The sequence below is a fragment of the Pan troglodytes genome, chromosome 22 (genome assembly GCF_028858775.2).
Source record: "Pan troglodytes isolate AG18354 chromosome 22, NHGRI_mPanTro3-v2.0_pri, whole genome shotgun sequence".
Classification (NCBI taxonomy): domain Eukaryota; kingdom Metazoa; phylum Chordata; class Mammalia; order Primates; family Hominidae; genus Pan; species Pan troglodytes.
In genome coordinates, this window is record NC_072420.2 from 7,557,893 (window position 1) to 7,585,873 (window position 27,981).

The following is a 27,981-nucleotide window of genomic DNA, read 5'->3' on the forward strand; positions in this document are numbered from 1 at the left end:
TCCATTGAATTCCATTCCATTCTATTCCATTCCATTCCGTTGCATTCGGGTTGATTCCATTCCAGTCCATTGCATTCCGGTTGATTCCATTCCATTCCATACCATTCCACTCAATTCCATTCCAATCCATTCCGTTGCATTCGGGTTGATTCCATTCCATTTCATTCCATTCCATTCCATTCCATGCCACTCAATTCCATTCCATTTGGGTTGATTCCATTGCATTCCATTCCATTCAATTCCATTCCATTCGGGTTGATTCCATTCCATTCCATTCCATTCCATTCCATTCCATTCCATTCCATTCCATTCGGGTTGATTCCATTCCATTCCATTCCATTCCGTTCCATTCCATTCCAGTCCATTCGGGTTGATTCCATTCCATTCCATTCCACTCCAGTCCATTCGGGTAGATTACGTTCCATTCCATTCCATTCCATTCCATGCCATTCCATTCCATTACATTCGGATTTATTCCATTCCGTTCCATTTCATTGCATTTCATTTCATTCCATTCCATTCCATTCGTGTTGATTCCACTCCTTTCCATTCCATTCCATTCCATTCCCTGCCATTCCATTCCTTAAGGGTTGATTCTATTCCATTCCATTCCATTCCATTCCTTTCCATTTCATTCAGGTTGTTTCCATTCCATTCCATTCCATTTCATTCAGGTTGATTCCATTCCATTCCATTCCATTCCATTCCATTTCATTCAGGTTGATTCCATTCCATTCCATTCCATTGCATTCCATTCCATTCCATTCGGGTTGATTCCATTCCATTATATTCCATTTCATTCCATTCCATTCCATTCCACTCCACTCCATTCTATTCCATTCCATTCCATTCCATTCCATTCCATTCGGATTGACTCCATTCCATTCCATGCCATTCCATTCCATTTCATTCGTGTTGATTCCATTCCATTCCTTTCCATTCGGGTTGACTCCATTCCATTCCATTCCATTCCATTCCATTCCATTCCATTCCATTTGGGTTGATGGCATTCCATTCCATTCCATTCCATTCCATTCCATTCCATTCTGGTTGATTGCATTCCATTCCATTCGGTTTGATTCCATTCTTTTCCATTCCATTCGGTTTGATTCCATGCCATTCCATTCCATTCCATTCCATTCCATTCCATTCCATTCCATTCTGGTTGATTCCATTCCATTCCATTCCACTCTATTCCATTCCATTTATTTCGGATTGATTCCATTGCATTCCATACCATTCCATTCCATTCTATTCCATTTGAGTTGATTCCATTCTATTCCAAACCATTCGTGTTGATTCGACTCCATTCTATTCCATTGAATTCCATTCCATTCGGGTTGATTCCATTCCATTCCATTCCATTGCATTCCGTTCGGGTTGATTCCATTCCATTCCATTCCATTCCATTCCATTCCATTCCATTCGTGTTGATTCCATGCCATTCCATTCCATTCCTTTCCATTCCATGTCATTCCATTGCATTCGGGTTGATTCAATTCCATTCGATTCCCTTCCATTCCATTCCATTTCATTCCTTTCCATTTGATTCGGGTTGATTAAACTGCATTCCTTTCCTTTCCATTCCATTCCATTCTATTCCATTCCATTCCATTCCATTTCATTCCATTCGGGTTTATTCCATTCCATTCCATTCCATTCCATTCCCTTCGGGTTTCTCCATTCCATTCCACTCCATTCCATTCCATTCCATTCCATTCCTTTCCATTGCATTCCATACGAGTTGATTCCATTGCATTCTATTCCATTCCAGTCCATTCAACTCCATTCCATTCCATTCGAGTTGATTCCAATCCATTGCAATCCATTAGGGTTGACTCCGTTGCATTCCATGCCATTTCATTCCATTCCATTCTGGTTGATTAAATTATATTCCATTCCATTCCATTCGGGTTTATTCCATTCCATTCCTTTCCATACCATTCCATTCGTGTTGATTTCATTCCATTCCACTCCATTCCATTCCATTCCATTCCATTCCATTCGTGTTGATTCCATTTCGTTCCGTTTCATTCCATTCCATTCCATTCCATTCCAATCCATTCGGGTTGATTCCATTCCATTGCATTCCCTTCCATTCCATTCCATTCCATTCGGATTGATTCCATTCCGTTCCATTCCATTCCATTCTCTTCCATTCCATTCCATTCCATTCGGGTTGATTCCATTCCATTCAATTCCATTTCATTCTATTCGGGTTGATTCCATTCAATTCCATTACATACCTTTCCATTCCATTGCATTCCATTCCATTCCATTCGGGATGATTCCATTGCATTCCATTCCACTCCATTCATGTTGATTCCATTCCATTCCGTTCCATTCCATTCCATTCTCTTCCATTTCATTCCATTCCATTCGGGTTGATTCCATTCCATTCAATTCCATTTCATTCTGTTCGGGTTGATTCCATTCAATTCCATTACATACCTTTCCATTCCATTGCATTCCATTCCATTCAATTCGGGATGATTACATTCCATTCCATTCCATTCCATTCCAATCCATTCCATTCGAGTTGATTCCATTCCGTTCCATTCCATTCGGTTGGATTCCATTCCATTCCATTAAACTGCCTTCCATTCCTTTCGGGTTGATTTCATTCCATTCCATTCCATTCGGGTTGATTCCATTCCGTTCCATTGCATTCCATTCCATTCCATTCCATTCCATTCGGTTTGATTCCATTCCATTCCATTCCATTCCATTCCATTTGGATTGATTCCATTCCATTGCATTCCATTCCATTCCATTTCATTCGTGTTGATTCCATTCCATTCCATTCCATTCCATTCCATTCGGTTTGATTCCATTCGTTTCCTTTCTTTCCATTCCATTCCATTCCATTCCATTCCATTCGGGTTGAATCCATTCCATTTCATTCTTGTTGATTCCATTCAATTCTATTCCATTCCATTCGGCTTGATTCCATTCCATTCCATTCCATTCCATTCCATTCCATTCCATTCGAGTTGACTCCACTCCATTCCATTCCGTTCGCGTTGATTCCATTCCATTCCGTTCCACTCCATTCCATTCCATTCAGATTGATTCCATTCCATTCCATTCCATTTGATTCCATTCCATTCGGGTTGATTCCATTCCATTCCATTCCATTGCATTCCATTCCATTCGGTTTGATTCCATTGCATTCCATTCCATTCGAGTTGATTCCATTCCATTCCGTTCCATTCGTGTTGATTCGATTGCATTGCATTCCATTGATTTCCATTCCATTCGGTTTGATTCCATTCCATTCCATTCCATTCCATTCCATTCCATTCAATTCCATTCCATTCGGGTTGATTGCATTCCATTCCATTCCATTCCTTTCCATTCCGTTCCATTCGGGTTGATTCCATTGCATTCCATTCCCTTCCATTGCAGTCCATAAGGGTTGATTCCATTCCATTACATTCCATTCCATTAGGGTTGATTCCATACCATTCCATTCCATTCTGGTTGATTCCGTTGCATTCCATTCCATTCCCTTGCATTCCACTCGGGTTGATTCCATTCCATTCCATTCCATTTCACTCCTTTCCATTCCATTCGGGTTGATTCCATTCCATTCCATTCCATTCGACTTGATTCCTCTCCTTTCCATTCCATGCGGGATGATTCCATTCCATTCCATTCCATTCCATTCCATTCCTTTCCATTCCATTCCATTCCATTCCGGTTGATTACATTCCATTCCATTCCATTCAGGTTGAATCCATTCCATTCCGTTCCATTCCATTTGATTTGATTCCACTTTATTCCATTCCATTCGGGTTGATTCTATTCCATTCCATTTGGATTGATTGCATTCCATTCCATTCCATTCCACTCCACTCGGGTTGATTCCATTCCATTCCATTCCATTGCATTCCATTCCATTGGAGGTGATTCCATTCCATACCATTCCTTTCCATTCGTGATGTTTCGATTCCATTCCATTCCATTGCATTACATTCCATTCGAGTTGATTCCGTTCCATTCCATTGCATTCCATTCTGTTTTATTCCATTCCATTCCATTACATTCCATTCGAGTTGCTTCCTTTCCATTTTATTCCATTCCATTCCATTCCGTTGCATTCCATTCCATTCCATTCCGGTTGATTCCATTCCATTTCATTCCCTCCACTCCATTCCATTCCATTTCATTCCACTCCACTCCATTCCTTTCCATTCCATTCCACTCATATTGATTCAATTCCACCCTATCCCATTGCATTACTTTGCATTCCAATCCACTCCAATCGTGTTGATTCAATTCCATTGGATTCCATTCCATACCATTCCATTCTGTTCCATTCCATTCCATTCCTTTTGAGTTGATTCAATTCCATTCCATTCCATTCGGGTTGTATCCATGCCATTACATTCCATTGCATTCCATTCCATCCGGGTTCATTCCATTCCATTCCATTCCATTCCCTTCCATTCCATTCCATTTCATTCGGGTTGGTTTTGTTTCCATTCCATTCCATTTCATTCCATACGGGTTGATTCCATTCCATTGCATTCCATTCCATTCGATTCCATTCTATTCGGGTTGATTCCATTGCATTCCATTCCATTCCATTCCCCTTCATTCCGTTCCATTCGTGTTGATTCCATTCCATTCCGTTCCATTCCATTCCATTCCATTCGGGTTGATTTCATTCCATTACATTCCATTCCATTCCGATTGATTCCATTCCATTCCGTTCCATTCCATTCCATTCGTTTTGATTCCATTCCATTAGATTCGTGTTAATTCCATTCCATTCTATTCCTTTCCATTCGGGTTGATTACATTCCATTCCATCCCATTCCAGTCCATTCGTGTTGATTCCATTCAATTCCATTCCATTCCGTTCCAGTTGATTCCATTGCATTCCATTCCATTCAATTCCATTCCATTCCAGTTGATTCCATTCCAGTCCATTCCATTAGATTCGTGTTGATTCCATTCCATTCCATTCCATTCCGTTCGGGTTGCTTCCATTCCATTCCATTCCATTCCATGCCATTGCATTCCATTCCATTCGGGTTGATTCCATTCCACTCGGGTTGATTCCATTCCATTCAATTCCATTCCATTCCATTCGGGGTGATTCCATTCTATTCCATTCCATTCCGTTACATTCCATTCCATTCCGTTCGGGTTGATTCCATTCCATTCCATTCCATTCCCGTTGATTCCATTCCATTCCATTCCATTCCATTCCAATCGGGTTGATTCCAGTCCATTCCTTCCCATTCCACTCCATTCCATTCCATTCCAATCCATTCCATTCCATTCGTGTTGATTCCATTCCATTCCATTCCGTTCCATCCCATTCCAATCCATTCGGGTTTATTCCATTCCATTCCATTCCATTCCATTCCATTCCATTCCATTCCATTCCGGTTGATTCCATTGCATTCCATTCCATTCCATTCCATTCCATTCCGGTTGATTCCATTCCATTCCATTCCATTCCATTCCATTCCATTCCATTCGAGTTGATTCCATTCCATTCCATTCCATTAGACTCGCGTTGATTCCATTCCATTCCATTCCATTCCATTCCATTCCATTCCATTCCATTCCTTTTCATTCGGGTTGATTCCATTCCGTTCCATCCAATTCCATTCCATTCGGGTTGATTCCACTCCATTCCATACCATTCCATTGAATTCCATTCCATTCCATTCCATTCCGTTCCGTTGCATTCGTGTTGATTCCATTCCAGTCCATTCCATTCCGGTTGATTCCATTCCATTCCATACCATTCCACTCAATTCCATTCCATTCCATTCCGTTGCATTCGGGTTGATTCCATTCCATTCCATTCCATTCCATTCCATTCCATTCCATGCCACTCAATTCCATTCCATTTGGGTTGATTTCATTGCATTCCATTCCATTAAATTCCCTTCCATTCGGGTTGATTCCATTCCATTCCATTCCGTTCCATTCCATTCCATTCCATTCGGGTTGATTCCATTCCATTCCATTCCACTCCAGTCCATTCGGGTTGATTACGTTCCATTCCATTCAATTCCATTCCATGCCATTCCATTCCATTACATTCGGTTTTATTCCATTCCGTTCCATTTCATTGCATTTCATTGCATTCCATTCCATTCCATTCGTGTTGATTCCACTCCTTTCCATTTGATTTCATTCCATTCCCTGCCATTCCATTCCTTTCGGGTTGATTCCATTCCATTCCATTCCATTCCATTCCATTCCATTCCATTCCATTTCATTCAGGTTGATTCCATTCCATTCCATTCCATTCCATTCCATTCCATTCCATTTCATTCAGGTTGATTCCATTCCATTCCATTCCATTCCAATCTTGTTGATTCCATTCCATTCCATTCCATTCCATTGCATTCCATTCCATTCCATTCGGCTTGATTCCATTCCATTATATTCCATTTCATTCCATTCCCTTCCATTCCAATCCACTCCATTCTATTCCATTCCATTCCATTCCATTCCATTCCATTCCATTCCATTCAGATTGACTCCATTCCATTCCATGCCATTCCATTCCATTCCATTCATGTTGATTCCATTCCATTCCTTTCCATTCCATTTGAGTTGATTCCAGTCCATTCCATTCCATTCGGGTTGACTCCATTCCATTCCATTGCATTCCATTCCATTTGGGTTGATGGCATTCCATTCCATTCCATCCCATTCCATTCCATTCCATTCCATTCGGGTTTATTCCATTCCATTCCATTCGTTTTGATTCCATTCTTTTCCATTCCACTCGGTTTGATTCCATTCCATTCCATTCCATTCCATTCCATTCCATTCCATTCGGGTTGATTCCATTCCATTCCATTCCACTCTATTCCATTCCATTTATTTCGGATTGATTCCATTGCATTCCATTCCATTCCATTCCATTCTATTCCATTCTATTCCATTTGAGATGATTCCATTCTATTCCAAACCATTCGTGTTGATTCGACTCCATTCTATTCCATTGAATTCCATTCCATTCGGGTTGATTCCATTCCATTCCATTCCATTGCATTCCGTTCGGGTTGATTCCATTCCATTCCATTCCATTCCGTTCCATTCCATTCGGGTTGATTCCATGCCATTCCATTCCATTCCTTTCCATTCCATGTCATTCCATTCCATTCGGGTTGATTCCATTCCATTCCATTCCCTTCCATTCCATTCCATTTCATTCCTTTCCATTCGATTCGGGTTGATTAAACTGCATTCCTTTCCATTCCATTCCATTCCCTTCTATTCCATTCCATTCCATTCCATTTCATTCCATTCGTGTTTATTCCATTCCATTCCATTCCATTCCATTCCCTTCGGGTTTCTCCATTCCATTCCACTCCATTCCATTCCATTCCATTCCATTCCTTTCTATTGCATTCCATACGAGTTGATTCCATTGCATTCTATTCCATTCCAGTCCATTCAACTCCATTCCATTCCATTCGAGTTGATTCCAATCAATTGCAATCCATTCGGGTTGACTCCATTGCATTCCATGGCGTTTCATTCCATTCCATTCTGCTTGATTGAATTATATTCCATTCCATTCCATTCAGGTTTATTCCATTCCATTCCATTCCATTCCATACCATTCCATTCGTGTTGATTTCATTCCATTCCATTCCATTCCATTCCATTCCATTCCATTCCATTCCATTCCATTCGTGTTGATTCCATTTCGTTCCATTTCATTCCATTCCATTCCATTCCATTCCAATCCAATCCATTCGGGTTGATTCCATTCCATTTCATTCCCTTCCATTCCATTCCATTGCATTCGGATTGATTCCATTCCGTTCCATTCCATTCCATTCTCTTCCATTCCATTCCATTCCATTCGGGTTGATTCCATTCCATTCAATTCCATTTCATTCTATTCGGGTTGATTCCATTCAATTCCATTACATACCATTCCATTCCATTGCATTCCATTCCATTCCATTCGGGATGATTCCATTCCATTCCATTCCATTCCATTCCATTCCATTCGGGTTGATTCCATTCCATTCCAGTCTATTCCATTGCATTCCTTTCCACTCCATTCATGTTGATTCCATTCCAATCCATTCCATTCCATTCCATTCCATTGCATTCCATTGAATTCCCTTCCATTCGGGTTGTTTCCATTCCATTACATTCCACTCGGTTCCATCCCATTCCATTCCACTCGGTTCCATTCCATTCCATCCCATTAGGGTTGATTCCATTCCATTCCATTCCATTCCATTCCATTCCATTCCATTACGGTTGATGCCATTCCATTCCGTTCCATTCCATTCCATTCCATTAGTTTTGATTCCATTCGATTCCATTCCATTAGATTCGTGTTGATTCCATTCCATTATATTCCTTTCCATTCGGATTGATTCCATTCCGTTCCATCCCATTCCAGTCCATTCGTGTTGATTCCATTCCATTCCACTCCATTCCAGTTGATTCCATTCCATTCCATTCCTTTCCATTCCGGTTGATTCCATTCCATTCCATTCCATTAGATTCGTGTTGATTCCATTCCATTCCATTCCATTCCATTCGGGTTGATTCTATTCCATTCTATTCCATTCCATGCCATTCCACTCCATTCCATTCGGGTTGATTCCATTCCATTCCATTCCATTGCATTCCATTCCATTCCATTCCATTCAGGTTGATTCCATTCCATTCAATTCCATTACTTTCCATTCGGGTTGATTCCATTCTATTACATTCCATTCCGTTACATTCCATTCCATTCCATTCCATTCGGGTTCATTCCATTCCATTCCGTTCCATTCCCGTTGATTCCATTCCATTCCATTCCATTCCGTTCCAATCGGGTTGATTCCAGTACATTCCTTTCCATTCCTTTCCATTCCATTCAATTCTAATCCAGTCCATTCCATTCCATTCCATTCCATTCTTGTTGATTCCATTCCATTCCATTCCATTTCTTTCCATCCCATTCCATTCCATTCGGGTTGATTCCATTCCATTCCATTCCATTCCGGTTGATTCCATTCCATTCCATTCCATTCCATTCGTCTTGATTCCATTCCATTCCATTCCATTAGACTCGTGTTCATTCCATTCCATTCCATTCCTTTCCATTCCATTCCATTCCTTACCATTCGGGTTGATTCCATTCCGTTCCATCCCATTCCATTCCATTCGGTTGATTCCATTCCATTCCATTCCATTCCATTCCACTCCACTCCATTCGGGTTGATTATATTCCATTCCATTCCATTCCATTCCATTCGGTTTGATTCCATTCCATTCCATTTCATTGCATTTCATTCCATTCCATTCCATTCCATTCGGGTTGATTCCATTCCTTTCCATTCGATTCTATTCCATTCCCTGCCATTCCATTCCTTTCGGGTTGATTCCTTTCCATTCCATTCCATTCCACTCCATTCCATTCCATTCGGGTTGATTCCATTCTATTCCATGCCATTCCATACCATTCCATTCCAATCGGGTTGATTCCATTCCATTCCATTCCATTGCATTCCATTCCATACCATTCCATTCCATTCGGGATGATTCCATTCCATTACATTCCATTTCATTCCAATCCATTCCATTCCAACCTATTCCATTCTATTCCATTCCATTCCATTCCATTCCATTGCATTCCATTCGGATTGACTCCATTCCATTCCTTTCCATTCCATGCCATTCCATTCCATTCCATTCGTGTTGATTCCATTCCATTCCATTCCATTCCATGCCATTCCATCCCATTCCATTCGGGTTGATTCCATTCCTTTCCACTCCGGTTGTTTCAATTTTGTTCCATTCCATTCCATTCCATTCCATTCAATTACATTCCATTCCACTCGGGTTGATTCCATTCCATTCCATTACATTCCATTCCCTTCCATTCCATTCCATTCGGGTTGATTCCTTTCCATTCCATTCCATTCCATTCCATTCCATTCCATTGCATTCCGGTTTATTCCATTCCATTCTGTTCCATTCCATTCCATTCCATTCGTGTTGATTCCATTCCATTCGAGTTGATTCCATTCCATTCCATTCCATTCCATTCAATTCCATTCCATTTCATTCGGGTTGATTCCATTGCATTCCATTCTATTCCATTCCATTCCATTCGGTTTGAATCCATTTGGTTCCATTTCATGCCATTCCAATCCATTCCATTCAATTACATTCCATTCCATTCGGGTTGATTCCATTCCATTCCCTACCATTCCATTCCATTCGGGTTGATTCCAGTCCGTTCCATTCCATTCCATTCCATTCCATTCGGGTTGATTCCATTCCATTCTATTCCATTCCATTCCATTCCATTCGGGTTGATTCCATACCATTCCATTCCATTCCATTCCACTCCATTCCATTCGGGTTGATTACGTTCCATGCCATTCCATTCCATTCCATTCGGTTTGATTCCATTCCGTTCCATTTCATTGCATTTCATTCCATTCCATTCCATTCCCTTCGGGTTTCTCCATTCCATTTCATTCCATTCCATTCCTTTCCATTGCATTCCTTACGAGTTGATTCCATTGCATTCTATTCCATTCCAGTCTATTCAACTCCATTCCATTCCACTCGAGTTGATTCCAATCCATTGCAATCCATTCGGGTTGACTCCATTTCATTCCATGCCATTCCATTCCATTCCATTCTGCTTGATTGAATTATATTCCATTCCATTCCATTCCATTCCATTCCATACCATTCCATTCCATTCGGGATGATTCCATTCCATTACATTCCATTTCATTCCAATCCATTCCATTCCAACCCATTCCATTCTATTCCATTCCATTCCATTCCATTCAATTCCATTCGGATTGACTCCATTCCATTCTATTCCATTCCATGCCATTCCATTCCATTCCATTGTTGTTGATTCCATTCCATTCCATTCCATTCCATGCCATTCCATCCCATTCCATTCGGGTTGATTCCATTCCATTCCATTCCATTCCACTCCGGTTGTTTCCATTTCGTTCCATTCCATCCCATTCCATTCCATTCCATTCCATTCAATTACATTCCATTCCACTCGGGTTGATTCCATTCCATTCCATTCCATTCCATTCCCTTCCATTCCATTCCATTCGGGTTGATTCCTTTCCATTCCATTCCATTCCATTCCATTCCGGTTGATTCCATTCCATTCCGTTCCATTCCATTCCATTCCATTCCATTCCATTCGGGTTGATTCCATTCCATTCGAGTTGATTCCATTCCATTCCATTCCATTCCATTCCATTCCATTCCATTCCATTTCATTTGGGTTGATTCCATTGCATTCCATTCTATTCCATTCCATTCCATTCGGGTTGAATCCATTTGGTTCCATTTCATGCCATTCCAATCCATTCCATTCAATTACATTCCATTCCATTCGGGTTGATTCCAATCCATTCCCTTCCATTCCATTCCCTTCCATTCCATTCCATTCGGGTTGATTCCAGTCCGTTCCATTCCATTCCATTCCATTCCATTCTGGTTGATTCCATTCCATTCTATTCCATTCCATTCCATTCCATTCGGGTTGATTCCATACCATTCCATTCCATTCCATTCCACTCCACTCCATTCGGGTTGATTACGTTCCATTCCATTCCATTCCATTCCATTCAGTTTGATTCCATTCCGTTCCATTTCATTGCATTTCATTTCTTTCCATTCCATTCCATTCCATTCAATTCCATTCCATTCCATTCCATTCCATTCGTGTTGATTCCATTTCGTTCCATTTCATTCCATTCCATTCCATTCCATTCCAATCCATTCGGGATGATTCCATTCCATTCCTTTCCGTTCCATTCCATTCCATTGCATTCTTGTTGATTCCATTCCATTGCAGTCTATTCCATTGCATTCCATTCCACTCCATTCATGTTGATTCCATTCCATTCCATTCTATTCCATTCCATTGCATTGCATTCCATTGCATTCCGTTCCATTCGGGTTGTTTCCATTCCATTCCATTCCACTCGGTTCCATCCCATTCCATTCCACTCAGTTCCATTCCATTCCATCCCATTAGGGTTGATTCCATTCCTTTCCATTCCATTCCATTTCGGTTGATGCCATTCCATTCCGTTCCATTCCATTCCATTCGTTTTGATGCCATTCCATTCCATTCCATTAGATTCGTGTTGATTCCATTCCATTCTATTCCTTTCCATTCGGAATGATTCCATTCCGTTCCATCCGATTCCAGTCCATTCGTGTTGATTCCATTCCATTCCATTCTATTCCAGTTGATTCCATTCCATTCCATTCCATTCCATTCAATTCCGGTTGATTCCATTCCATTCCATTCCATTAGATTCGTGTTGATTCCATTCCATCCCATTCCATTCCATTCGGGTTGATTCCATTCCATTCCATTCATTCCGGTTGATTCCATTCCATTCCATTCCATTCCATTCCATTCCATTCGTGTTGATTCCATTCCATTCCATTCCACTAGAATCGTGTTGATTGCATTCCATTCAATTCCATTCCATTCCATTTCATTCCATTCCATTCGTGTTGATTCCATTCCGTTCCATCCCATTCCATTCCATTCGGGTTGATTGCATTCCATTCCATTCCATTCCATTCCAATCCATTCCATTCCATTCCATTCCATTCCGGTTGATTCCATTCCATTCCATTCCATTAGATTCGTGTTGATTCCATTCCATTCCATTCCATTCCATTCGGGTTGATTCCATTCCATTCTATTCCATTCCATGCCATTCCATTCCATTCCATTCGGGTTGATTCCATTCCATTCCATTCCATTGCATTCCATTCCATTCCATTCCATTCGGGTTGATTCCATTCCATTCAATTCCGTTCCATTCCATTCGGGTTGATTCCATTCTATTCCATTCCATTCCATTACATTCCATTCCACTCCATTCGGGTTCATCCCATTCCATTCCATTCCATTCCCGTTGATTCCATTCCATTCCATTCCATTCCGTTCCAATCGGGTTGATTCCAGTCCATTCCTTTCCATTCCTTTCCATTCCATTCAATTCTAATCCATTCCATTCCATTCCATTCGTGTTGATTCCATTCCATTCCATTCCATTCCGTTCCATCCCATTCCATTCCATTCGGGTTGATTCCATTCCATTCCATTCCATTCCATTCCGGTTGATTCCATTCTATTCCATTCCATTCCATTCCATTCGGGTTGATTCCATTCCATTCCATTCCATTCCGGTTGATTCCATTCCATTCCATTCCATTCCATTCGTCTTGATTCCATTCCATTCCATTCCATTAGACTCGTGTTGATTCCATTCCATTCCACTCCATTCCATTCCATTCCTTTCCATTCGGGTTGATTCCTTTCCGTTCCATCCCATTCCATTCCATTCGGTTGATTCCATTCCATTCCATTCCATTCCATTCCGTTCCATTCGGGTTGCTTCCATTCCATTCCATGCCATTCAATTCCATTCCATTCGGGTTCATTCCATTGCATTCCATTCCATTCCATTCCAATCCAATCCGTTCCATTCCATTCGGTTTGATTCCATTCCATTCCATTCCATTGCATTCCATTCCAATCTGGTTGATTTTATTCCATTCCATTCCATTCCATTCCATTCCATTCCATTCCATTCGAGTTGATTCCATTCCATTCCATTCCATTCGGATTGATTCCATTCCATTGCATTCCATTCCACTGCATTCCGTTCCATTCGGGTTAATTCCATTCCATTCCATTCCATTCCATTCCATTACATTCAGGTTGCTTCCATTGCATTCCATTCCGTTCCATTCCATTCATTTCCATTCGATTCCATTCCATTTCGTTTGTGTTGATTCCATTCCATTCCATTCCATTCCATAACATTTGAGTTGATTCCAATCCATTCCATTCCATTCGGGTTTATTCCATTCCATTCTGGTTGATTGCTTTGCATTCTATTCCATTCCATTCCATTTCCTTCGATTCAGGTTGATTCCATTCCATTCCATTCCATTGCAATCCATTCCATTTGGGTTGATTCCTTTCCATTCCATTCCATTACATTGGGTTTGATTCCATTCCATTCCATTCCTTTCCATTCCATTCGGGTTGCTTCCATTGCATTCCTTTCCATTCCATTCCATTCCATTCCTTTCCATTCCATTCCATTCCAATCAATTGCATTCCGTTCCATTCGAGTTGATTCCAATCCATTCCATTCCATTAGGGATGACTCCATTCCATTCCATTCCAATCCATTCCATTCCATTCGAGTTGATTCCATTCCATTCCATTCCATTCAGGTTGATTCCATTCCATTCCATTCCATTCCATTCCATTCCATTCCATTCCATTCGAGTTGACTCCACTCCATTCCACTCCGTTCGGTTTGATTCCATTCCATTCCGTTCCATTCCATTCCATTCCATTCCATTCCGTTCCATTCCATTCCATTCCATTCCATTCCATTCCTTGCCATACCATTCGGATTGACGCCATTCCATTCCATTCCATTGCATGCCATTCCATTCCTTTCCATTCGTGTTGATTCCATTCCATTCCATTCCATTCCATGCCATTCCATCCCATTCCATTCGGGTTGATTCCATTCCATTCCATTCCATTCGACTTGATTCCTCTCCATTCCATTCCATGCGGGTTGATTCCATTCCATTCCATTCCGTTCCATTCCATTCCTTTCCATTCCATTCCATTTCTTTCCGGTTGATTCCATTCCATTCCATTCCATTCAGGTTGAATCCATTCCATTCCATTCCATTCCATTTGATTTGATTCCACTTTATTCCATTCCATTCGGGTTGATTCTATTCCATTCCATTTGGATTGATTGCATTCCATTCCATTCCATTCCACTCCACTCGGGTTGATTCCATTCCATTCCATTCCATTCCATTGCATTCCATTCCATTGGAGTTGATTCCATTCCATACCATTCCTTTCCATTCGTGATGTTTCGATTCCATTCCATTCCATTGCATTCCATTCCATTCGAGTTGATTCCGTTCCATTCCATTGCATTCCATTCCATTCCATTCCATTCTGTTTGATTCCATTCCATTCCATTCCATTCCATTCGAGTTGCTTCCTTTCCATTTTATTCCATTCCATTACATTCCATTGCATTCCATTCCATTCGGGTTGATTCCATTCCATTCCATTCCATTCCATTCCCTTCCATTTCATTCCATTCCATTCGGGTTGATTTCTTTCCATTCCATTCCATTTCATTCCATACGGGTTGATTCCATTCCATTGCATTCCATTCCATTCCATTCGGGTTGATTCCATTGCATTCCATTCCATTCCATTCCCCTCCATTCCGTTCCATTCGTGTTGATTCCATTCCATTCCATTCCATTCCATTCCATTGCATTCCATTCCACTGGGGTTGATTTCATTCCATTACATTCCAATCCATTCCGGTTGATTCCATTCCATTCCGTTCCATTCCATTCCATTCGTTTTGATTCCATTCCATTAGATTCGTGTTGATTCCATTCCATTCTATTCCTTTCCATTCGGGTTGATTCCATTCCGTTCCATCCCATTCCAATCCATTCGTGTTGATTCCATTCCATTCCATTCCAGTTGATTCCATTGCATTCCATTCCATTCAATTCCATTCCATTCCGGTTGATTCCATTCCATTCCATTCCATTAGATTCGTGTTGATTCCATTCCATTCCATTCCATTCCGTTCGGGTTGCTTCCATTCCATTCCATTCCATTCCGTGCCATTGCATTCCATTCCATTCTGGTTGATTCCATTCCATTCGGGTTGATTCCATTCCATTCAATTCCATTCCATTCCATTCGGGGTGATTCCATTCTATTCCTTTCCATTCCGTTACATTCCATTCAATTCCATTCGGGTTGACTCCATTCCATTCCATTCCATTCTCGTTGATTCCATTCCATTCCATTCCATTCCATTCCAATCGGGTTGATTCCAGTCCATTCCTTTCCATTCCACTCCATTCCATTCCATTCCAGTCCATTCCATTCCATTCCATTCCATTTAATTCGTGTTGATTCCATTCCACTCCATTCCGTTCCATCCCATTCCATTCCATTCGGGTTTATGCCATTCCATTCCATTCCATTCCATTGCATTCCGGTTGATTCCATTCCATTCCATTCCATTCCATTCGAGTTGATTCCATTCCATTCCATTCCATTAGACTCGCGTTGATTCCATTCCATTCCATTCCATTCCATTCCATTCCTTTCCATTTGGGTTGATTCCATTCCGTTCCAACCCATTCCATTCCATTCGGGTTGATTCCATTCTATTCCATACCATTCCATTGAATTCCATTCCGTTGCATTCGGGTTGATTCCATTCCAGTCCATTCCATTCCGGTTGATTCCATTCCATTCCATACCATTCCACTCAATTCCATTCCATTCCATTCCGTTGCATTCGGGTGGATTCCATTCCATTTCATTCCATTCCATTCCATTCCATGCCACTCAATTCTATTCCATTTGGGTTGATTCCATTGCATTCCATTCCATTCAATTCCATTCCATTCGGGTTGATTCCATTCCATTCCATTCCATTCCATTCCATTCCATTCCATTCCATTCGGGTTGATTCCATTCTATTCCATTCCATTCCGTTCCATTCCATTCCAGTCCATTCGGGTTGATTCCATTCCATTCCATTCCACTCCAGTCCATTCGGGTAGATTACGTTCCATTCCATTCCATTCCATTCCATGCCATTCCATTCCATTACATTCGGTTTTATTCCATTCCGTTCCATTTCATTGCATTTCATTTCATTCCATTCCATTCCATTCGTGTTGATTCCACTCCTTTCCATTCGATTCCATTCCATTCCCTGCCATTCCATTCCTTAAGGGTTGATTCCATTCCATTCCATTCCATTCCATTCCTTTCCATTTCATTCAGGTTGTTTCCATTCCATTCCATTCCATTCCATTCCATTCCATTCCATTCAGGTTGATTCCATTCCATTCCATTCCATTCCATTCCTTTTCATTCAGGTTGATTCCATTCCATTCCATTCCATTCCAATCGGGTTGATTCCATTCTATTCCATTCCATTCCATTGCATTCCATTCCATTCCATTCGGGTTGATTCCACTCCATTTTATTCCTTTTCATTCCATTCCATTCCATTCCAATCCACTCCCTTCTATTCCATTCCATTCCATTCCATTCCATTCCATTCCATTCCATTCGGATTGACTCCATTCCATTCCATGCCATTCCATTCCATTTCATTCGTGTTGATTCCATTCCATTCCTTTCCATTCCATTTGAGTTGATTCCAATCCATTCCATTCCATTCGGGTTGACTCCATTCCATTCCATTGCATTCCGTTCCATTCCATTCCATTTGGGTTGATGGCATTCCATTCCATTCCATTCCATTCCATTCCATTCCATTCCATTCTGGTTGATTCCATTCCATTCCATTCGGTTTGATTCCATTCTTTTCCATTCCATTCGGTTTGATTCCATGCCATTCCATTCCATTCCATTCCATTCCATTCTGGTTGATTCCATTCCATTCCATTCCACTCTATTCCATTCCATTTATTTCGGATTGATTCCATTGCATTCCATACCATTCCATTCCATTCTATTCCATTCTATTCCATTTGAGTTGATTCCATTCTATTCCAAACCATTCTTGTTGATTCGACTCCATTCTATTCCATTGAATTCCATTCCATTCGGGTTGATTCCATTCCATTCCATTCCATTGCATTCCGTTCGGGTTGATTCCATTCCATTCCATTGCATTCCATTCCATTCCATTCCATTCGTGTTGATTCCATGCCATTCCATTCCATTCCTTTCCATTCCATGTCATTCCATTGCATTCGGGTTGATTCAATTCCATTCGATTCCCTTCCATTCCATTCCATTTCATTCCTTTCCATTCGATTCGGGTTGATTAAACTGCATTCCTTTCCTTTCCATTCCATTCCATTCTATTCCATTCCATTCCATTCCATTTCATTCCATTCGGGTTTATTCCATTCCATTCCATTCCATTCCATTCCCTTCGGGTTTCTCCATTCCATTCCACTCCATTCCATTCCATTCCATTCCATTCCATTCCATTCCTTTCCATTGCATTCCATACGAGTTGATTCCATTGCATTCTATTCCATTCCAGTCCATTCAACTCCATTCCATTCCATTCGAGTTGATTCCAATCCATTGCAATCCATTCAGGTTGACTCCATTGCATTCCATGCCATTTCATTCCATTCAATTCTGGTTGATTAAATTATATTCCATTCCATTCCATTCGGGTTTATTCCATTCCATTCCATTCCATACCATTCCATTCGTGTTGATTTCATTCCATTCCACTCCATTCCATTCCATTCCATTCCATTCGTGTTGATTCCATTTCGTTCCATTTCATTCCATTCCATTCCATTCCATTCCAATCCATTCGGGATGATTCCATTCCATTGCATTCCCTTCCATTCCATTCCATTCCATTCGGATTGATTCCATTCCGTTCCATTCAATTCCATTCTCTTCCATTCCATTCCATTCCATTCGGGTTGATTCCATTCCATTCAATTCCATTTCATTCTATTCGGGTTGATTCCATTCAATTCCATTACATACCTTTCCATTCCATTGCATTCCATTCCATTCCATTCGGGATGATTCCATTGCATTCCATTCCACTCCATTCATGTTGATTCCATTCCATTCCGTTCCATTCCATTCCATTCTCTTCCATTTCATTCCATTCCATTCGGGTTGATTCCATTCATTCAATTCCATTTCATTCTATTCGGGTTGATTCCATTCAATTCCATTACATACCTTTCCATTCCATTGCATTCCATTCCATTCAATTCGGGATGATTACATTCCATTCCATTCCATTCCATTCCAATCCATTCCATTCGAGTTGATACCATTCCGTTCCATTCCATTCGGGTGGATTCCATTCCATTCCATTAAACTTCATTCCATTCCTTTCGGGTTGATTCCATTCCATTCCATTCCATTCGGGTTGATTCCATTCCGTTCCATTCCATTCCATTCCATTCCATTCCATTCCATTCGGTTTGATTCAATTCCATTCCATTCCATTCCATTCCATTTGGATTGATTCCATTCCATTCCATTCCATTCCATTCCATTCGCTTTGATTCCATTCGTTTCCTTTCTTTCCATTCCATTCCATTCCATTCCATTCCATTCCATTCGTTTCCTTTCTTTCCATTCCATTCCATTCCATTCCATTCCATTCCATTCCATTCGGGTTGAATCCATTCCATTTCATTCTTGTTGATTCCATTCAATTCTATTCCATTCCATTCGGCTTGATTCCATTCCATTCCATTCCATTCCATTCCATTCGAGTTGACTCCACTCCATTCCATTCCGTTCGGGTTGATTCCATTCCATTCCATTCCATTGCATTCCATTCCATTCGGGTTGATTCCATTGCATTCCATTCCATTCGAGTTGATTCCATTCCATTCCATTCCATTCGTGTTGATTCGATTGCATTGCATTCCATTGCATTCCATTCCATTCGGGTTGATTCCATTCCATTCCATTCCATTCCATTCCATTCAATTCCATTCCATTCGGGTTGATTGCATTCCATTCCATTCCATTCCATTCCTTTCCATTCCATTCCATTCGGGTTGATTCCATGGCATTCTATTCCCTTCCATTGCAGTCCATTAGGGTTGATTCCATTACATTACATTCCATTCCATTAGGGTTGATTCCATACCATTCCATTCCATTCTGGTTGATTCCATTGCATTCCATTCCATTCCATTGCATTCCACTCGGGTTGATTCCATTCCATTCCATTCCATTTCACTCCATTCCATTCCATTCGGGTTGATTCCATTCCATTCCATTCCATTCGACTTGATTCCTCTCCATTCCATTCCATGCGGGTTGATTCCATTCCATTCCATTCCGTTCCATTCCATTCCTTTCCATTCCATTCCATTCCATTCCGGTTGATTACATTCCATTCCATTCCATTCAGGTTGAATCCATTCCATTCCGTTCCATTCCATTTGATTTGATTCCACTTTATTCCATTCCATTCGAGTTGATTCTATTCCATTCCATTTGGATTGATTGCATTCCATTCCATTCCATTCCACTCCACTCGGGTTGATTCCATTCCATTCCATTCCATTCCATTGCATTCCATTCCATTGGAGTTGATTCCATTCCATACCATTCCTTTCCATTCGTGATGTTTCGATTCCATTCCATTCCATTGCATTCCATTCCATTCGAGTTGATTCCGTTCCATTCCATTGCATTCCATTCTGTTTGATTCCATTTCATTCCATTACATTCCATTCGAGTTGCTTCCTTTCCATTTTATTCCATTCCTTTCCATTCCGTTGCATTTAATTCCATTCCATTCCTGTTGATTCCATTCCATTTCATTCCCTCCACTCCATTCCATTCCATTTCATTCCACTCCACTCCATTCCTTTCCATTCCATTCCACTCATATTGATTCAATTCCACCCTATCCCATTGCATTACTTTGCATTCCAATCCACTCCAATCGTGTTGATTCAATTCCATTGGATTCCATTCCATACCATTCCATTCTGTTCCATTCCATTCCATTCCTTTTGAGTTGATTCCATTCCATTCCATTCCATTCGGGTTGTATCCATGCCATTACATTCCATTGCATTCCATTCCATCCGGGTTGATTCCATTCCATTCCATTCCATTCCCTTCCATTCCATTCCATTCCATTCGGGTTGGTTTTGTTTCCATTCCATTCCATTTCATTCCATACGGGTTGATTCCATCCCATTGCATTCCATTCCATTCGATTCCATTCTATTCGGGTTGATTCCATTGCATTCCATTCCATTCCATTCCCCTTCATTCCGTTCCATTCGTGTTGATTCCATTCAATTCCGTTCCAATCCATTCCATTCCATTCGGGTTGATTTCATTCCATTACATTTCATTCCATTCGGATTGATTCCATTCCATTCCGTTCCATTCCATTCCATTCGTTTTGATTCCATTCCATTAGATTCGTGTTGATTCCATTCCATTCTATTCCTTTCCATTCGAGTTGATTACATTCCGTTCCATCCCATTCCAGTCCATTCGTGTTGATTCCATTCAATTCCTTCCATTCCGTTCCAGTTGATTCCATTGCATTCCATTCCATTCAATTCCATTCCATTCCGGTTGATTCCATTCCATTCCATTCCATTAGATTCGTGTTGATTCCATTCCATTCCATTCCATTCCGTTCGGGTTGCTTCCATTCCATTCCATTCCATTCCATGCCATTGCATTCCATTCCATTCGGGTTGATTCCATTCCACTCGGGTTGATTCCATTCCATTCAATTCCATTCCATTCCATTCGGGGTGATTCCATTCTATTCCATTCCATTCCGTTACATTCCATTCCATTCCATTCGGGTTGATTCCATTCCATTCCATTCCATTCCCGTTGATTCCATTCCATTCCATTCCATTCCATTCCAATCGGGTTGATTCCAGTCCATTCCTTTCCATTCCACTCCATTCCATTCCATTCCAATCCATTCCATTCCATTCCATTCCATTCGTGTTGATTCCATTCCATTCCATTCCGTTCCATCCCATTCCATTCCATTCGGGTTTATTCCATTCCATTCAATTCCATTCCGGTTGATTCCATTCCATTTCATTCCATTCCATTCCATTCCATTCGAGTTGATTCCATTCCATTCCATTCCATTAGACTCGCGTTGATTCCATTCCATTCCATTCCATTCCATTCCATTCCTTTCCATTCGGGTTGACTCCATTCCGTTCCATCCAATTCCATTCCATTCGGGTTGATTCCATTCCATTCCATACCATTCCATTGAATTCCATTCCATTCCATTCCATTCCAGTCCGTTGCATTCGTGTTGATTCCCTTCCAGTCCATTCCATTCCGGTTGATTCCATTCCATTCCATACCATTCCACTCAATTCCATTCCTTCCATTCCGTTGCATTCGGGTTGATTCCATTCCATTCCATTCCATTCCATTCCATTCCATGCCACTCAATTCCATTCCATTTGGGTTGATTTCATTGCATTCCATTCCATTAAATTCCATTCCATTCGGGTTGATTCCATTCCATTCCATTCCGTTCCATTCCATTCCATTCCATTCGGGTTGATTCCATTCCATTCCATTCCACTCCAGTCCATTCGGGTTGATTACGTTCCATTCCATTCAATTCCATTCCATGCCATTCCTTTCCATTACATTCGGTTTTATTCCATTCCGTTCCATTTCATTGCATTTCATTGCATTCCATTCCATTCCATTCGTGTTGATTCCACTCCTTTCCATTTGATTCCATTCCATTCCCTGCCATTCCATTCCTTTCGGGTTGATTCCATCCCATTCCATTCCATTCCATTCCATTCGGGTTTATTCCATTCCATTCCATTCGTTTTGACTCCATTCTTTTCCATTACATTCGGTTTGATTCCATGCCATTCCATTCCATTCCATTCCATTCCATTCCATTCGGGTTGATTCCATTCCATTCCATTCCACTCTATTCCATTCCATTTATTTCGGATTGATTCCATTGCATTCCATACCATTCCATTCCATTCTATTCCATTCTATTCCATTTGAGTTGATTCCATTCTATTCCAAACCATTCGTGTTGATTCGACTCCATTCTATTCCATTGAATGCCATTCCATTCGGGTTGATTCCATTCCATTCCATTCCATTGCATTCCGTTCGGGTTGATTCCATTCCATTCCATTCCATTCCGTTCCATTCCATTCGTGTTGATTCCATGCCATTCCATTCCATTCCTTTCCATTCCATGTCATTCCATTCCATTCGGGTTGAATCCATTCCATTCCATTCCATTCCCTTCCATTCCATTGCATTTCATTCCTTTCCATTCGATTCGGGTTGATTAAACTGCATTCATTTCCATTCCATTCCATTCCCTTCTATTCCATTCCATTCCACTCCATTTCATTCCATTCGTGTTTATTCCATTCCATTCCATTCCATTCCATTCCATTCCCTTCGGGTTTCTCCATTCCATTCCACTCCATTCCATTCCATTCCATTCCATTCCATTCCTTTCTATTGCATTCCATACGAGTTGATTCCATTGCATTCTATTCCATTCCAGTCCATTCAACTCCATTCCATTCCATTCGAGTTGATTCCAATCAATTGCAATCCATTCGGGTTGAATCCATTGCATTCCATGCCGTTTCATTCCATTCCATTCTGGTTGATTGAATTATATTCCATTCCATTCCATTCGGGTTTATTCCATTCCATTCCATTCCATACCATTAAATTCGTGTTGATTTCATTCCATTCCATTCCATTCCATTCCATTCCATTCCATTCGTGTTGATTCCATTTCGTTCCATTTCATTCCATTCCATTCCATTCCATTCCAATCCAATCCATTCGGGTTGATTCCATTCCATTTCATTCCCTTCCATTCCATTCCATTCGGATTGATTCCATTCCGTTCCATTCCATTCCATTCTCTTCCATTCCATTCCATTCCATTCGGGTTGATTCCATTCCATTCAATTCCATTTCATTCTATTCGGGTTGATTCCATTCAATTCCATTACTTACCATTCCATTCCATTGCATTCCATTCCATTCCATTCGGGATGATTCCATTCCATTCCATTCCATTCCATTCCATTCCATTCCATTCGGGTTGATTCCATTCCATTCCAGTCTATTCCATTGCATTCCATTCCACTCCATTCATGTTGATTCCATTCCAATCCATTCCATTCCATTCCATTCCATTGCATTCCATTGCATTCCCTTCCATTCGGGTTGTTTCCATTCCATTCCATTCCACTCGGTTCCATCCCATTCCATTCCACTCGGTTCCATTCCATTCCATCCCATTAGGGTTGATTCCATTCCATTCCATTCCATTCCCTTCCATTCCATTCCCTTTCATTCCTTTCCATTCGATTCGGGTTGATTAAACTGCATTCCTTTCCATTCCATTCCATTCCCTTCTATTCCATTCCATTCCATTCCATTTCATTCCATTCGGGTTTATTCCATTCCATTCCATTCCATTCCATTCCATTCCCTTCGGGTTTCTCCATTCCATTCCACTCCATTCCATTCCATTCCATTCCATTCCATTCCTTTCTATTGCATTCCATACGAGTTGTTTCCATTGCATTCTATTCCATTCCAGTCCATTCAACTCCATTCCATTCCATTCGAGTTGATTCCAATCAATTGCAATCCATTCGGGTTGACTCCATTGCATTCCTTGCCGTTTCATTCCATTCCATTCTGGTGGATTGAATTATATTCCATTCCATTCCATTCGGGTTTATTCCATTCCATTCCATTCCATACCATTCCATTCGTGTTGATTTCATTCCATTCCATTCCATTCCATTCCATTCCATTCCATTCCATTCGTGTTGATTCCATTTCGTTCCATTTCATTCCATTCCATTCCATTCCATTCCAATCCAATCCATTCGGGTTGATTCCATTCCATTGCATTCCCTTCCATTCCATTCCATTCCATTCGGATTGATTCCATTCCCTTCCATTCCATTCCATTCTCTTCCATTCCATTCCATTCCATTCGGGTTGATTCCATTCCATTCAATTCCATTTCATTCTATTCGGGTTGATTCCATGCAATTCCATTACATACCATTCCATTCCATTGCATTCCATTCCATTCCATTCGGGATGATTCCATTCCATTCCATTCCATTCCATTCCATTCCATTCGGGTTGATTCCATTCCATTCCAGTCTATTCCATTGCATTCCATTCCACTCCATTCATGTTGATTCCATTCCAATCCATTCCATTCCATTCCATTCCATTCCATTCCATTGCATTCCATTGCATTCCCTTCCATTTGGGTTGTTTCCATTCCATTACTTTCCACTCGGTTCCATCCCATTCCATTCCACTCGGTTCCATTCCATTCCATCCCATTAGGGTTGATTCCATTCCATTCCATTCCATTCCATTCCATTCCATTCCATTCCGGTTGATGCCATTCCATTCCGTTCCATTCCATTCCATTCCATTAGTTTTGATTCCATTCGATTCCATTCCATTAGATTCGTGTTGATTCCATTCCATTCTATTCCTTTCCATTCGGATAGATTCCATTCCGTTCCATCCCATTCCAGTCCATTCGTGTTGATTCCATTCCATTCCATTCCATTCCAGTTGATTCCATTCCATTCCATTCCGGTTGATTCCATTCCATTCCATTCCATTAGATTCGTGTTGATTCCATTCCATTCCATTCCATTCCATTCGGGTTGATTCTATTCCATTCTATTCCATTCCATGCCATTCCATTCCATTCCATTCGGGTTGATTCCATTCCATTCCATTCCATTGCATTCCATTCCATTCCATTCCATTCAGGTTGATTCCATTCCATTCAATTCCATTACGTTCCATTCGGGTTGATTCCATTCTATTCCATTCCATTCCGTTACATTCCATTCCATTCCATTCCATTCGGGTTCATTCCATTCCATTCCATTCCATTCCCGTTGATTCTATTCCATTCCATTCCTTTCCGTTCCAATCGGGTTGATTCCAGTACTTTCCTTTCCATTCCTTTCCATTCCATTCAATTCTAATCCAGTCCATTCCATTCCATTCCATTCCATTCTTGTTGATTCCATTCCATTCCATTCCATTCCTTTCCATCCCATTCCATTCCATTCGGGTTGATTCCATTCCATTCCATTCCATTCCGGTTGATTGCATTCCATTCCATTCCATTCCATTCGTCTTGATTCCATTCCATTAGACTCGTGTTCATTCCATTCCATTCCATTCCATTCCATTCCATTCCTTTCCATTCGGGTTGATTCCATTCCGTTCCATCCCATTCCATTCCATTCGGTTGATTCCATTCCATTCCATTCCATTCCATTCCATTCGGGTTGCTTCCATTCCAATCCATTCGGGTTCATTCCATTGCATTCCATTCCATTCAATTCCATTCCATTCTGGTTGATTCCTTTCCATTCCATTTCATTCCATTCCATTCCATTCGGGTTGATTCCATTTCATTCCATTCCATTCCATTCCATTCCATTCCATTCCATTCGGGTTGATTCCATTCCATTCCATTCCATTCCATTCCCATCCACTCCATTCGGATTGATTACGTTCCATTCCATTCCATTCCATGCCATTCCATTCCATTCCATTCGATTTGATTCCATTCCGTTCCATTTGATTGCACTTCATTCCATTCCATTCCATTCCACTCGGGTTGATTCCATTCCTTTCCATTCAATTCCATTCCATTCCCTGCCATTCCATTCCTTTCGGGTTGATTCCATTCCATTCCAATGCATTCCATTCCATTCAGGTTTATTCCATTCCATTCCATTCCATTCCATTCCATTTCCTTCGGGTTGATTCCATTCCATTCCATTCCATTCCATTCCATTCGGGATGATTCCATTCTATTCCGTGCCATTCCATTCCATTCCATTCCATTCCATTCGTTATGATTCCACTCTATTCCGTTCCATTCCATTCCATTCCATTCCATTCCAATCGGGTTCATTCCATTCCATTCCATTCCATTGAATTCCATTCCATTCCATTCCATTCCATCCCATTCGGGTTGATTCCATTCCATTTTATTCCATTTCATTCCTTTCCATTCCATTCCAATCCATTCCATTCTGTTCCGTTCCATTCCATTCCATTCCATGCCATACCATTCGGATTGACTCCATTCCATTCCATTCCATTCCATGGCATTCGATTCCATTCCATTCGTGTTGATTCCATTCCATTCCATTCCATTACATGCCATTCCATCCCATTCCATTCGGGTTGATTCCTTTCCATTCCATTCCATTCCATTCCATTGCATTCCATTCGGGTTGATTCCATTCCATTCCCGTCTATTCCATTGCATTCCATTCCACTCCACTCATGTTGATTCCATTCCAATCCATTCCATTCCATTGCATTGCTTTCCATTGCATTGAGTTCCATTCGTGTTGTTTCCATTCCATTTCATTCCACTCGGTTCCATCCCATTCCATTCCACTCCGTTCCATCCCATTCCATCCGATTAGGGTTGATTCCATTCCATTCCATTCCATTCCATTCCATTCCATTCCATTCCATTCCGGTTGATTCCATTCAATTCCGTTCCATTCCATTCCATTCCATTCGTTTTGATTCCATTCCATTCCATTCCATTAGATTCGTGTTGATTCCACTCCATTCTATTCCTTTCCATTCGTGTTGGTTCCATTCCGTTTCATCCCATTCCAGTCCATTCGTGTTGATTCCATACCATTCCATTCCATTCCATTCCATTCCACTCCATTCCAGTTGATTCCATTCCATTCCATTCCATTCCATTCCATTCCATTCCATTCCATTCCGGTTGTTATCATTCCATTCCATTCCATTAGATTCGTTTTGATTCCATTCCATTCCATTCCATTCCATTCCATTCGGGTTGATTCCATTCCATTCCATTCCATTCCATTCCATTCCATTCCATGCCATTCCATTCCATTCCATTCGGGTTGATTCCATTCCATTCCATTCCATTCCATTACATTCCATTCCATTCGGGTTGATTCAATTCCATTCCATTCCATTCCATTCCATTCGGGTTGATTCCATTCTATTCCATTCCATTCCGTTACATTCCTTTCCATTCCATTCGGGTTGATTCCACTCCATTCAATTCCATTCCCGTTGATTCCATTCCATTCCATTCCATTCCATTCCAATCTGGTTGATTCCAGTCCATTCCTTTCCATTCCATTCCATTCCATTCCATTCCAATCCATTCCTTTCCATTCCATTCATGTTGATTCCATTCCATTCCATTTCATTCCGTTCCATCCCATTCAATTCCTTTCGGGTTGACTCCATTCCATTCCATTCATTCCGGTTGATTCCATTCCATTCCATTCCATTCC